General features: G+C 45.5%; 1 protein-coding gene across 10 annotated transcripts in view; it reads left to right on the plus strand.

The window, feature by feature from the left end:
• The first annotated feature begins 682 nt into the window (after nt 1-682).
• Nucleotides 683-12,857, plus strand: part of GAPVD1 (GTPase activating protein and VPS9 domains 1) — a 113,236-nt gene continuing 101,061 nt past the window's right edge. For 5 of the 10 annotated variants that reach the window (XM_033191045.1, XM_033191097.1, XM_033191085.1 and 2 more), the window contains exon 1: nt 712-928. The gene's annotated coding sequence lies outside the window, so the exon portion shown is untranslated. Of the gene's footprint in view, nt 929-10,000; nt 10,050-12,857 lie in introns of all 10 variants that reach the window. The other 5 variants (XM_033191052.1, XM_033191093.1, XM_033191112.1 and 2 more) reach the window with 3 other exon arrangements.

Consider the following 12,857-nt stretch of genomic DNA (forward strand, 5'->3'; position numbering starts at 1 on the left):
AGGTCAAGTTTACGATAAGATTTTAGAAACTGAGAAGTGGGAAAGCAGGTTTAATACTTAAAATCCAGATACCATCCAAACCAATTAATGGCACTTCGAACAAAAGAGAAGGGAGGGGCCGGGAGCGGTGGCTCACGCCTGTAATCCCAGCACTTTGGGAGGCTGAGGTGGGCGGATCACGAGGTCAGGAGATCGAGACCATCCTCGCTAACACGGTGAAACCCAGTTTCTACTAAAAGCCAAAAAATTAGCTGGGCGTGGTGGCGGGTGCTTGTAGTCTCAGCTACGTAGGAGGCTGAGGCGGGAGAATGGCGTGAACCCGGGAGGCGGAGCTTGCAGTGAGCCGAGATCGCACCACTGCACTCCAGCCTGGGCGACAGAGCGAGACTCCCTCTCTTAAAAAAAAAAAAAAAAAAGGAAGGGAGGTTTATGAGTGGTGTGTGCGTGTGTGTGAGAGAGAGAGACGAGAGAAAGAGAGTCATTCTTTCGAATAATGTGTCCTGGGCAACTGAGTGTTGTCACAGAAAGCATACATTTTTGCTTTACACATACTTGCTCAGTCAGATTCTTCACTTCCAGCATTACTGCAGGCGGAAACCAGGGCTCAGGCCTGGTAAACAACCTTCGGGAAGACGATTCCGGACCCGGACACCCACGACCGCCTCAGCGGGCAGCTGACCTAGGGCTGCCTAAGGCGGAAGTGGGAGCCCCCGGCCTCCCCGGCGGAACTACCGCTCCCAGGGGCGCCCGCGGCGCCGCGCACGCGCGCTGGCGTGGCGGCAGCGCCGCTGCAGGACGCAGGGAAGCCAACAGGCGAGTGGCGAAGGTGGCAGCGGCGGCGGGGGCAGTCACCGGCGAGGGCGACGGCTCCGAGGCCGAGTGGCGGTCCGGCAGAGTCCTCCGTGTCCTCCTCCGCATGAGCCCCTTGGTGAGCGCGCGTCCCGATTTAGCCAGCTCGCGGTGCGTCGCTCCCTGCCTCGCGGCCGGCTTGCTCCGGCCTAGGGCCGCAGCCTGCCTCTGACTGCCGGGCCGTCCGGTCCAACTGACCCCGGGGTCCCGGGACCTTCCCGCCAGTGTCGGGCGAGGTGGGGGTTGGGGGGCACTGGGTTAGGCCCAGGGGAGAAATGTGGCGGCGCGCAGGAGCCAGGGCGGCCTGAGGCTAAGGAGAGGGAGAGACGCGTGGGGGATGGGATGGGGAGGGACTGGGGGACCACTGGGCGGTCTCGGGTGGGGGGCCAGAGACTGGAGACCCGGCAGGTAGGGAACTGAGTACAGGAGGCGAGAACGAAATGGAATGTCTTTTGAGTGTCGCTGATAAAGATGTCGTGCTGCGGGGAAGCTTGACAAGCTGGACACACGGGTCTAGGGGCAGCCCACCTACCACAGACACTCACCATACTTGACATCTTTCCTCTTGCTGTCGGAGGTCTGAAAGTGAGGGAGCTGTTGGTTGTTTCCATCCCTTTCAACTTCACCTTTTATTGACTGGCAAAATTGTAATGGGTGCTGGCTAGGCAAACCACAGAAGTACACACAGGGTTCTGTGTATAAATGTGCATAAAAACAGGGAGGCATAGTGATAGGTTCAGATGAGAACTAGGTCAAAGGAGGAATCAGTGTTTTTATTTTTAAATTTATGACGAAAATAAATTCTGAACAGGACTTTGACCTAGAGAGGGGTTTTAAACTGGAGTTCATTGACGGATAGAATTAGAAGGGTCCTTTCACTGGGATGATAAAATGACATCATTATTTTTATTGACTGCTATCTGAAACTTATTATTTCCTTCAGTTGTGAATGTGGACAACAAGCCAGAGTAGAATTAGCAACGCTTATGACTTTGTCATCAATAAAAATTACGGATATTTTTGTATCATATTTACGGTTGCAGACAGCTCAGAATATCATTTATGGTTATCACTTCTTTGAATTTCTGGTATTACTAGACCCGCCATTAAGACCTTGTTATTTAATGTGATAATAAGGCTGTACATATATTATTACCATATTTGTTAAGTTGTTTTGCTAATATTTCTGTATAATTGGCTTCCCTTGCAATCACATGTATTTAATTATGCATTTGAAAGAAATCTCAGAACGGGACCATAGGCTTCACCAGACTGCCAATGAGGTCCATGCGCTAAAAAGATTAAGAACTCCTGAAATACTTTGGGGGGCTGAGGTGGGCAGATCACTGAGGTCAAGAGATCGAGACCATCCTGGCCAACATGGTGAAACCCCATCTCTACTAAAAATACAAAAATTAGTTGGGTGTGGTGGCCCGTGCCTATAGTCCCAGCTACTCGGGAGGCTGAGGCAAGAGAATTGCTTGAGCCCGGTAGGTGGAGGTTGCAGTGAGCCGAGATCACGCCACTGCACTCCAGCCTGTCGACAGAGTGAGACTCCGTCTCAAAAACAACAACAACAACAACAAAAACCTCCTGAAATAGAAATATGTTTTTTTGGATCTATAAGTCTACTTAGAAGAACATCTGAGTCATTGAAGTCAGACAGGATGACAGTGTAGATGAAAGAGAATTTCATAATCAGGGAGGTAAAAGATTTGGATGGGATCAGAGTAGCCTTTTTTTTTTTTTGGTTTTGAGATGGAGTCTGGCTCCATTGCCCAGGCTGGAGTGCAGTGGCGTGATCTCCGCTCACTGCAACCTCAGCCTCCCGGGTTCAAGCGATTCTCGTGCCTCAGCTTCCTGAGTAGCTGGGACTACAGGCACACGCCACCACGCCCAGATAATTTTTATATTTTTAGTAGAGGCAAGGTTTCACCATGTTGGTCAGGCTGGTCTCAAAGTCCTGACCTCAGGTGATCTGCCTCCCTCGGACTCCCAGAGTGCTGGGATTACTGATGTGAGCCGCCACGTCCTGCCCAGAGTAGTCATTTTGAAAGAACAGACCATAGATATTTCATTCAGGGTAATGGGGAGTGAACAAAATAATTGGAAGAAGAAAGGGAAGTGAGTATGTTGGCCTTTAAATTTTTGTGTTAAGGCACCTCCCCAGTTCCAAGTGATTGCAGCTCTGTAAGCTCTGATGTTCTGATGTAACCCTGTGAAAAGAAATTTTACTGTTTGCTGGTTTTCTTTAAATCATGGAGGTGGAATTTTTTTTTTTTTTGGCATGGAGTTTCACTCTTGTTGGCCAGGCTGGAGTGCAACGATGTGATCTTGGCTCACTGCAACCTCCGCCTCCTGGATTCAAGCAATTCTCCTGCTTCAGCCTCCTGAGTAGCTGGTATTACAGGAGTGCGCCACCACGCCCAGCTAATTTTTGTATTTTTAGTAGAGACGGGGTTTCGCCATATTGACCAGGCTAGTCTCAAACTCCTGACTTTGTGATCTGCTCACCTCGGCCTCCCAAAGTGCTGGGATTACGGGCGTGAGCCACCGTACCCGGCCCTAATTTTTCTATCTTTAAATGAAAAACAGAAGAATCGCTCTTGAAATATATTTTTCGGGCCAGGCATGGTGCTCATGCCTGTAATCCCAGTACTTTGGGAAGCCGAGGTGGGTGGATCGCCTGAGGTCAGGAGTTCGAGACCAGTCTGGCCAACATGGTGAAACCCTGTCTCTACTAAAAATACAAAAATTAGCTGGACGTAGTGGCGGGCACCTGTAATCCCAGCTACTTAGGAGGCTGAGGCAGGAGAATTGCTTGAACCCAGTTGGCGGATGTTGCAGTGAGCTGAGATTGTGCCATTGCACTCTAGCCTGGGCTACAAGAGCAAAACTCTGTATCAAAAAAAAAAAAAAAGTGCGGGTGTGGTGGCTCATGCCTGTAATCATCCCAGCACTTTGGGAGGCCAAAGTGGGTGGATCACGAGGTCAGGAATTCAAAACCAAACTGGCCAAGATGGTGAAACACCATCTCTACTAAAACTACAAAAATTAGCCAGGTGCCTTGGTGGGTGCTTGTAATCCTAGCTACTTGGGAGGCTGAGGCGGGAGAATCGCTTGAACCTGGGTGGCAGAGGTTGCAGTGAGCCGACATCGTGCCACTGGGGACAGAGTGAGACTCTACCTCAAAAAGAAAAACAAACACAAAAAACAAAAACAAAAAACCCAAAAGACATTTTACTCTTGCTATTAACTTTCTTTTCATATGTGATAGAAAGTAAACATACTATAGAGTTGAAAAGTTGGTAAGTCATTTTCTTGAAATTCGTTTTCAAATTCTTAATTTGCTTCATTTTGGCATTAGCCTTCTCACTGACAAATCTGTCTTAACATTTTCTTCAGACTATGTGTGGCTTGAAATTTTTACCTGTTTGTTTTTTTTTTTTTTTTTTTTTTTGAGACGGAATCTCGCTCTGTCGCCCAGGCTGGAGTGCAGTGGCCGGATCTCAGCTCATTGCAAGCTCCGCCTCCCGGGTTTACGCCATTCTCTCGCCTCAGCCTCCCGAGTAGCTGGGACTACAGGCGCCCGCCATCTCGCCCGGCTAATTTTTTGTATTTTTTTTTTTAGTAGAGACGGGGTTTCACAGTGTTAGCCAGGATGGTCTCGATCTCCTGACCTCGTGATCCGCCCGTCTTGGCCTCCCAAAGTGCTGGGATTACAGGCTTGAGCCACCGCGCCCGGCAATTTTTACCTGTTTGTAAACAACCTGTCAACATCTTGTAGGAGATTTTTTTCCCCTCTAAAATAATAGCAATAATAGAAAGCCACTTTTTCTGGAAAAAATGAAGGGGGAGTATGAAAAGGTGGAGAAAACGTTTTATGAAGCAGATAATTGGTACTGGAACCGTTTATGTTGAGTTGAACACACCGTATTGCAGGTCACTGCCTTGGAGAGATCTTCCCTGTCACTTTCTGCGTCCTTACATCACTCTCTTTGTCATTCTTTGTCCTCTTCCCCTTTATTTTCTTTATAGCGTGCTTCTATCTCGTATTATGTCACTTGTACGTATATTTATAGAGTATTTTAATCTTTTTCTTTTCTTCCTTGAATGTTAGCTTCGTGACAATAGAGACTTTGTCTTCACTGCTGTTCCAGAATAGTGGATGGCACACAATAGGTGCTAAGTAAATACTTGCTGATTAAATAAATGAATGGATGAGTTTATAGAAGCTAAGTATTTTATTTCTAAGAATAAAGCACGTCCATTTAAAATCTTGCAAATAGTATTATACATACTGGGTTGAATTTCATCTTATGTTTTTCATCTTACTTTTTTTTTTTTTGAGATGGAGTCTTGCTCACCCAGGCTGGAGTGCAGTGGCACGATCTCAGCTTACTGCAACTTCTGCCTCCCAGGTTCAAGTGATTCTCCTGTCTCAGCCTCCCCAGTAGCTGGGACTACAGGTGCCTGCCACCATACCTGGCTAATTTTTGTGTTTTTAGTAGGAACCAGGTTTCACCATGTTGGTCAGGCTGGCTTCGAATCTCCTGACCTCAAGTGATCCGCCCGCCTCAGTCCCCCAAAGTGCCGGGATTACAGGAGTGAGCCACCATGCCTGGTCATCTAACATTTTTTTTAAATACAGAAAATTATTTCCCAGCACTATGTTGTGCTTTTGTGATCATTTGGTTTCATTTGGGGACTAATCATTCTTGATACATGCTGCCATGTAGGTTTGATTATTCTTCACTTTGTATGATGTAATAAAAGGGAGAATCTGTAGGTGAAGTTCTTGTTTTGCTTAGGTTCTTTTACCTTTTACTGTGTGATCCTAGATTGTTTTATTTCTCCTCATTCTTCTTCCTTCTTTCTTCCTTCTTTTTTTTTTTTGAAACAAGGTCTTGCTGCATTGCCTATGCTGGACTTGAACTCCTGGAGTCAAGTGATCCTCCTGCCTCAGCCTTACCAAGTAGCTAGGACTATAGGTAGGCACCACCATGCTTGGCATTGTTTCTTTTTGTTTTCTTTTTTTTTTTTTGAGAGGGAGTCACACTTTGTCTCTCAGGCTGGAGTGCAGTGGCATGATCTCGGCTCACTGAAACCTCTGTCTCCTGGGTTCCAGCGATTCTCCTGCCTCAGTCTCCCTCCTGGGCTGGGACTACAGGCAGGTGCCATGACGGCCAGCTAATTTTTGTATTTTTTAGTAGAGACGGGATTTCATCATTTTGGCCAGGCTGGTCTTGAACTCCTGACCTCGTGATCTGCCCGCCTTGGCCCCCCAAAGTGCTGGGATTGCAGGCATGAGCCACCGTGCCCAGCTGCATTGTTTCTTAATTGCTCTCTTATTCAGTATGTTGAGGGCCACAAATTTGCTTCTGTCAAAATCAAAGCAAAGGAGCTCTAGAAAGCGATATTGGTGCTAGAATTAGCATTGAATTATAATCAGTGTAACTGATTATAGGAAGTGAAAGCCAAAATAAGTGAAAATATGTTTTTCACATCAGATTTATAAAAAAATTTCATGTCTGGGCTGGGTGCAGTGTCTCACACCTGTAATCCCAGCACTTTGGGAGGCTGAGGTGGGTGGATCACCTGAGGTCAAGAGTTTGAGACCAACCTGGCCAACATGGTGAAACCCCGTCTCTACTAAAAATATAAAAATTAGCTGGGCGTGGTGGCGCATGTCTGTAATCCCAGCTACTTGGGAGGCTAAGGCAGGAGAATCCCTTAAACCTGGGAGGCTGAGGTTGCGGTGAGCTGAGATCGCACCACTGTACTGCAGCCTGGGCGACAGAGTGAGACTCCACCTCAAAACAACAACAACAAAAAATTTCATGTCTGACGATATCAAATATTGGTGAAGATGTGGCAAAAATGGTAATTTTGGAAACTACTGGCCAGGCGTGGTAGCTCCTGCCTGTAATTTTAGCACTTTTGGAGGTTGAGGGCCACTTGAGACCTTGAACTAGGGAGTTCAAGAACAGCCTGGGCAACAAAGTGAGACCCCCATCTTTATTAAAACAGAAAAAATTTATAAAAAATTAAAAAAAAAAAGAAACTGCTCTGGTTACTGTTGGGAGGAGGAAAAAAAACTGTTGGTTGAGCGTAAACTGGTATAGCTGCTTTTGGAGACAGTATTTGCAGCAATACTGTCAAGTAAAGTTGAAAATAGGCATACTCTATAATTTCATGTCTATAAGGGAATATGAATGGGAGGTAGTGGCAAAGGGGATGATACCTATTTTTTTTTTATTTTTATTTTTTAGACGGGGTGTCACTCTGTCGCCCAGGCTGGAGTGCCGTGGCATGAGGTCGGCTTACTGCAAGCTCCACCTCCTGGGTTCACGCCATTCTCCTGCCTCAGCCTCCTGAGTAGCTGGGACTACAGGCGCCCGCCACCAAGCCTAGCTAATTTCTTGTATTTTTTAGTAGAGACAGGGTTTCACCATGTTGGCCAGGATGGTCTTGATCTCCTGACCTCATGAACCGCCCGCCTCGGCCTCTCAAAGTGCTGGGATTACAGGCGTGAGCCACCGCACCCAGCCCGATAGCTATAATTTTTTTTTGAGACTAGACACAGCTGTGACAATTAACAGTTAATTCTGGGAGGCAGAATATACGTGCTAAATTATTATTTGTATCTTTCCCTATTTTCTGCTGTTTTGTTTTTTTCTTTTTGTTTGTTTTTTGAGATAGAGTCTTGCTCTATTGTCCAGGCTGGAGTGCAGTGGCGCCATCTCAAGTCACTGCAACTTCCCCCTCCTGGGTTCAAGATATTCTCCTGCCTCAGCCTCCTGAGTAGCTGGTACTACAGGCATGTGTCACCACACCTGACTAGTTTTTTGTATTTTTAGTAGAGATGGGGTTTCACCATGTTGGCAAGCCTGGTCTTGAACTCCTGGCCTAAAGTGATCCGCCTGCCTTGGCCTCCCAAAGGGCTGGTGTTACAGGCATGAGCCACTGAACCCGGCAGGTTTTGTTTTTTTGTAATCCATAACTTTTATATATTATTTTTGCAACTCTTTGAAAAAATTGTAAGCCTACAGAAGAGTTGTTCAGCAAACATTCATATATCCTTCACCTAGATTTGCTGTTAACATTTTGCCATGTTTACTTTATACATTGAAGATGCACATTTTACTTTGGGAATCTGAGATGGGCAGATTACTTGAGCCTAGGAATTTGAATTTTGAGACAAGGTCTTGCTCTGTTGTCTAGGCTGGAGTTCAGTTGCAGTATCAGGGATCATTGCAGCCTTGACATCCTGGGCTCAAGCGATCCTCCCACTTCAGCCTCCTGAGTAGGTTGGGATGCGCCACCACACCCGGTTAATTAATTGTTGTAATTTTTATTTTTTGAGATAGAGTTTTGCTCTAGTTACCCAGGCTGGAGTACAATGGCACAATCTCAACTCATTGCAGTTTCCACCTGCTGTGTTCAAGCGATTCTCCTGCCTCAGCCTCCCGAGTTGCTGGGATTACAGGCATGTGCCACCATGCCCAGCTAATTTTGTATTTTTAGTAGAGATGGGGTTTCACCATGTTGATCAGGCTGGTCTTGAACTCCTGACCTCAGGTGAACTGCCCACCTTGGCCTCCCAAAGTGCTGGGCTTAGAGGAGTGAGCTACCACGCCCAGCCAATTAAAAAAAAAATTTTTTTTTTTTATTACTGGTGAGACAGGATCTCCCTATGTTCCCCAGGCTGGTCTCGAACTCCTGGGCTCAAGCAATCCTCCCAGCTTGGCCTCCCAAAGCTTTGGGATTACAGGTGTGAGCCACTATGCCTAGCTGCTAGACTTTAAAATAAACTTTATTCGGCCAGGTGCAGTGGCTCCCACCTGTGATCCCTGCACTTTGGGAGACTGAGGCAGATGAATCACCTGAGGTCAGGAGTTTGACACCAGCCTGGCCAACATGATGAAATCCCGTCTCTACTAAAAATACAAAAAATTGTCCGGGCGCGGTGGCTCACGCCTGTAATCCCAACACTTTGGGAGGCCGAGGCAGGCGGATCACGAGGTCAGTAGATCGAGACCATCCTGGCTAACACTGAAACCCCGTCTCTACTAAAAATACAAAAAATTAGCTGGGCGTGGTGGCAGGCGCCTGTAGTCCCAGCTACTGGGGAGGCTGAGACAGAAGAATGGCGTGAACCCAGGAGGCGGAGCTTGCAGTGAGCTGACGTTGCGCCACTGCACTCCAGCCTGGGCAACAGAGCAAGACTCCGTCTCAAAAAAAAAAAAAAAAATAGCTGGGCGTGGTGGCTCGCGCGTGTAATCCCAGCTACTCAGGAGGCTGAGGCAGGAGAATCGCTTGAACCTAGGGTTGCAATGAGCCGAGATCAACGCCACTGCACTCCAGCCTGGGCAACAAGAGCAAAACTCAGTCCCAAAAAAGAAAAAAAAAACAAAAAACCCCAAGAACTTTATTCTTTTAGTGCTTTCTTAGCCACTGTCACAGCGTTGTCACGTCTCACTTTACCCAGCTGGCTCCACTGAGGGTTTGTGAGCTGCTCTCCAGTGATGGCACATAGTTATTACCTTACAAGGTGACACTACCTGATCATGGCATTCTGGAAATTGTGACAATATGTACTGATCTTTTGTTGGTGCAACTAACAATATAAAACTTGCTGCTCTGTAAATGTATGCTTCAGTTTAATTAGTTTATTTGGAATAATTACCCCTAATATTGATTTTTGTTTTGGTTTTAGAGACAAGGTCTTGGTCTGTCATGCAGGCTGGAGTGCAGTGGTGCGATCACAGCTCACTGCAGCCTCCATCTCCCTGACTCAAGAGATTCCCCTGCCTCAGCCTTCCCAGTAGCTGGGACCACAGGCACATGACGCCATGCTTGGCTAATTTTTGTATTTTGTATTTTATTTTTGTTTGACCAGACGAGTTTTAAATACAAGTTTTGTATTTTTTGTAGAGGTAGGGTTTTGCCATGTTGCCCACACTGGTCTCGAACTCCTGAGTTCAAGTAATTCATCTGCCTCGGCCTCCCAAACTACTGGGATTATAGGCATGAGCCACTGCGCCCAGCCACTCATAATGTTTGTAGATAGTTTAATAGCGAAAGTAGGTACATTCCAGTGGTAACACATTCAGTTTATTATTTTTTCCTTTTTTTTTTTTTTCTTTAGGGGTAAGTGTACTGGAGGGAGTTGGTCATACATTCTAGGAATCTCAAAGGTAAAGTACGATTTAAAAATAATTTTTCAAATAATTAATTTTTTAAAGTTTGCATACAGCTCCAGGTTTTTAATTTTTATATAAGTGGAATCTTTTTTTTTTTTTTGATACATATTCTCACTCTGTTGTCAGAGTCCAGTGGTGCCATTATAGTTCACTGCAGCCTCAAACTCCTGGCCTGAACAGGGTGATCCTCCTACCTCAGCCTCCTGAGTAGCTGGGAATATAGGAGCGTGCTACTTTGCCCAGCTCTGTCCTTCTTATTTGCTTTGGACAGACTAGTACTTGAAAAAATAATTTTCAAATGTTTAGTTGAGTATTTTTTTTCCTTCAACTTTTTGGAGGCTGTTTTTTTGTCATACACATCTCTTTCTCTGGAGTTAATTTTCAGTTATGTATGTTTTACACTTGAACTGCCTAAACTTGTGTTTGCATAGAATTATTTTCAACTTTAACTCCTTAAGTAATCCTTTTCAAGATATTTTAGGTTTTTTTTTTTTGAGTTGGAGTCTTGCTGTGTCGCCCAGGCTGGAGTGCAGTGACGCCATCTCAGCTCACTGAGCCTCAGCCTCCCAAGTAGCTGGGATTACAGGTGCCACCATGCCCTGCTAATTTTTTGTATTTTTAATAGAGACAAGGTTTCACCATGTTGGCTAGGCTGGTCTTGAACTTCTGACCTCTAGTGATCTGCCCATCTCAGCCTCCTGCAGTGCTGGGATTACAGGCATGAGCCACCGTGCCTGGCTTTTTTTTTTTTTTTTTTTGAGACAGAGTCTTGCTCTGTTGCCCAGGCTGGAGTACAGTGGCGTCGTCTCTGCTTACTGCAACCTCTGCCTTCCAGGTTCAAGTGATTCTCTTCCCTCAGCCTCCCTGGTAGCTGGGATTACAGGCGCCCGCCACCACATCTGGCTAATGTTTTGTATTTTTAGTAGAGACAGGGTTTCACCATGTTGGCCAGGATGGTCTCAAACTCCTGATCTCAAGTGATCTGCCCGCCTCAGCCTCCGGAAGTGCTGGACTAGGCTCAGGGCACCATGCCTGGCCAGATGTTTTAATTTGTAAAGGAACTAGGACCAAAAATTTTGTACTGTATACACATTTTAGAATAAGTTTTAGGCACCTAGCTGTTTGATTTCTGGTAACTAAGATTATAGTCAGTTAAACTTTACTGCTGGCCAGGCACAGTGGCTCATGCCTGTAATCCTAGCACTTTGGGAGGCCGAGGCGGGTGGATCACTTGAGGTCAGGAGTTTGAGTCCAGCCTGGCCAACATGGAGAAACCCTGTCTTTACTAACATTACAAAAATTAGCCGGGCGTGGTGGCACACACCTGTAGTCCCAGCTACTTGGGAGGCTGAGGCAGGAGAATGGCTTGAACCTGGGAGGCAGAGTTTGCAGTGAGCCGAGATTGTGCCCCTACACTCCAGCCTGGCTGACAGAGCGAGAGTCCGTCTCAAAAAAACAAAAACAAAAAAATCTTTCCTTCTTTATGCTTACCTATATTTTCTAATTTTTCTGAATATGTTTCAATATGTATTATGATTTTGTAAAAGCATTTCAGAAAGGTGGTTATTTTTTGTTTCAAAGCTGAAACCCAGTTTAAAACTCGGTAATACAGTGGTCAGAGGAAGTGGTGAATATCTTGATACTTCAGTTTCTAATATTTAATATATATATAAATGAATGGTTGAGGCCGGGCGCAGTGGCTCGCGCCTGTAATCCCAGCACTTTGGGAGGCCAAGGCTCATGGATCACCTGAAGTCGGGAGTTTGAGACCAGCCTGACCAACATGGAGAAACCCTATCTCTAGTAAAAGTACAAAATTAGCCAGGCGTAGTGGTGCATGCCTGTAATCCCAGCTACTCTGGAGGCTGAGGCAGGAGAATCTCTTGAACCTGGGAGGCGGAGGTTGCCATGAGCTGAGATGGTGCCATTGCAGTCCATTGCACTCTAGCCTGGGCAACAAGTGTGAAACTCCATCTCAAAAAAAAAAAAAAAAAACAGAATGGTTGAGTGAAGGACTTAATAGACTTCATAGGGGTTTCTATAATTTTTTTTTTTTTTGAGTTTGAAGATGAAGCAGATACCTGGTAAGTGCTTGTGTCTGAAAGAAAAGTATAAAAGTATAAATTTAGTTCTAATACTCTGTGTGTGTGTAGCCAAAATTATGTTTTTATATACCTTTTTTGTAAGCCATTTAAAAAATACAGGCTTTAAACATACTCTTGTAAGTGTATAAACAGATACTGTGTCTGCTTGCTAATCTAAGATGTCTGTCCAAAAAGGTGCTTGCTTGGTCTTGCTCCCTTATAATGCCAGTACACCCACGCTGGAGACTAGTAGAAGGCATGTTGTCAAACGTGTTTAGTTCTTTTTTTTTTCCTTACCAATTTATGTGTTATTTATTTTCTGTGAATCTTTGGAAAGATTAAACCCACATGGTTCTTCTATCGGAAAAAAAAAACAAAAAAATTAGTCAAGGCATATTAGCCTTTTTCCTTTCTTCTAGGATCAGAGCGTAGTATTATCCTGCCAGACAATCTTAATTTTGATGAAATACTTTTATTTTTCGGACTTAGATTAACTTATTTTTTTATTTTTTGAGACGGACTCTTGCTCTGTTGCCCAGGCTGGAGTGCAGTGACGCGATCTCGACTCACTGCAACCTCTGCCTCCCAGGTTCAAGTGATTCTCCTGCCTCAGCCTCCTGAGTAGCTGAGACTACAGGCACCCACCGCCACACCTGGCTAATTTTTGTATTTTTAGTAGAGACGTTATTTCACCGTGTTAGCCATGCTAGTCTTGAAC

Source organism: Trachypithecus francoisi, unplaced genomic scaffold (genome assembly GCF_009764315.1).
Source record: "Trachypithecus francoisi isolate TF-2019V2 unplaced genomic scaffold, Tfra_2.0 Contig01585, whole genome shotgun sequence".
Taxonomy (NCBI): Eukaryota; Metazoa; Chordata; class Mammalia; order Primates; family Cercopithecidae; genus Trachypithecus; species Trachypithecus francoisi.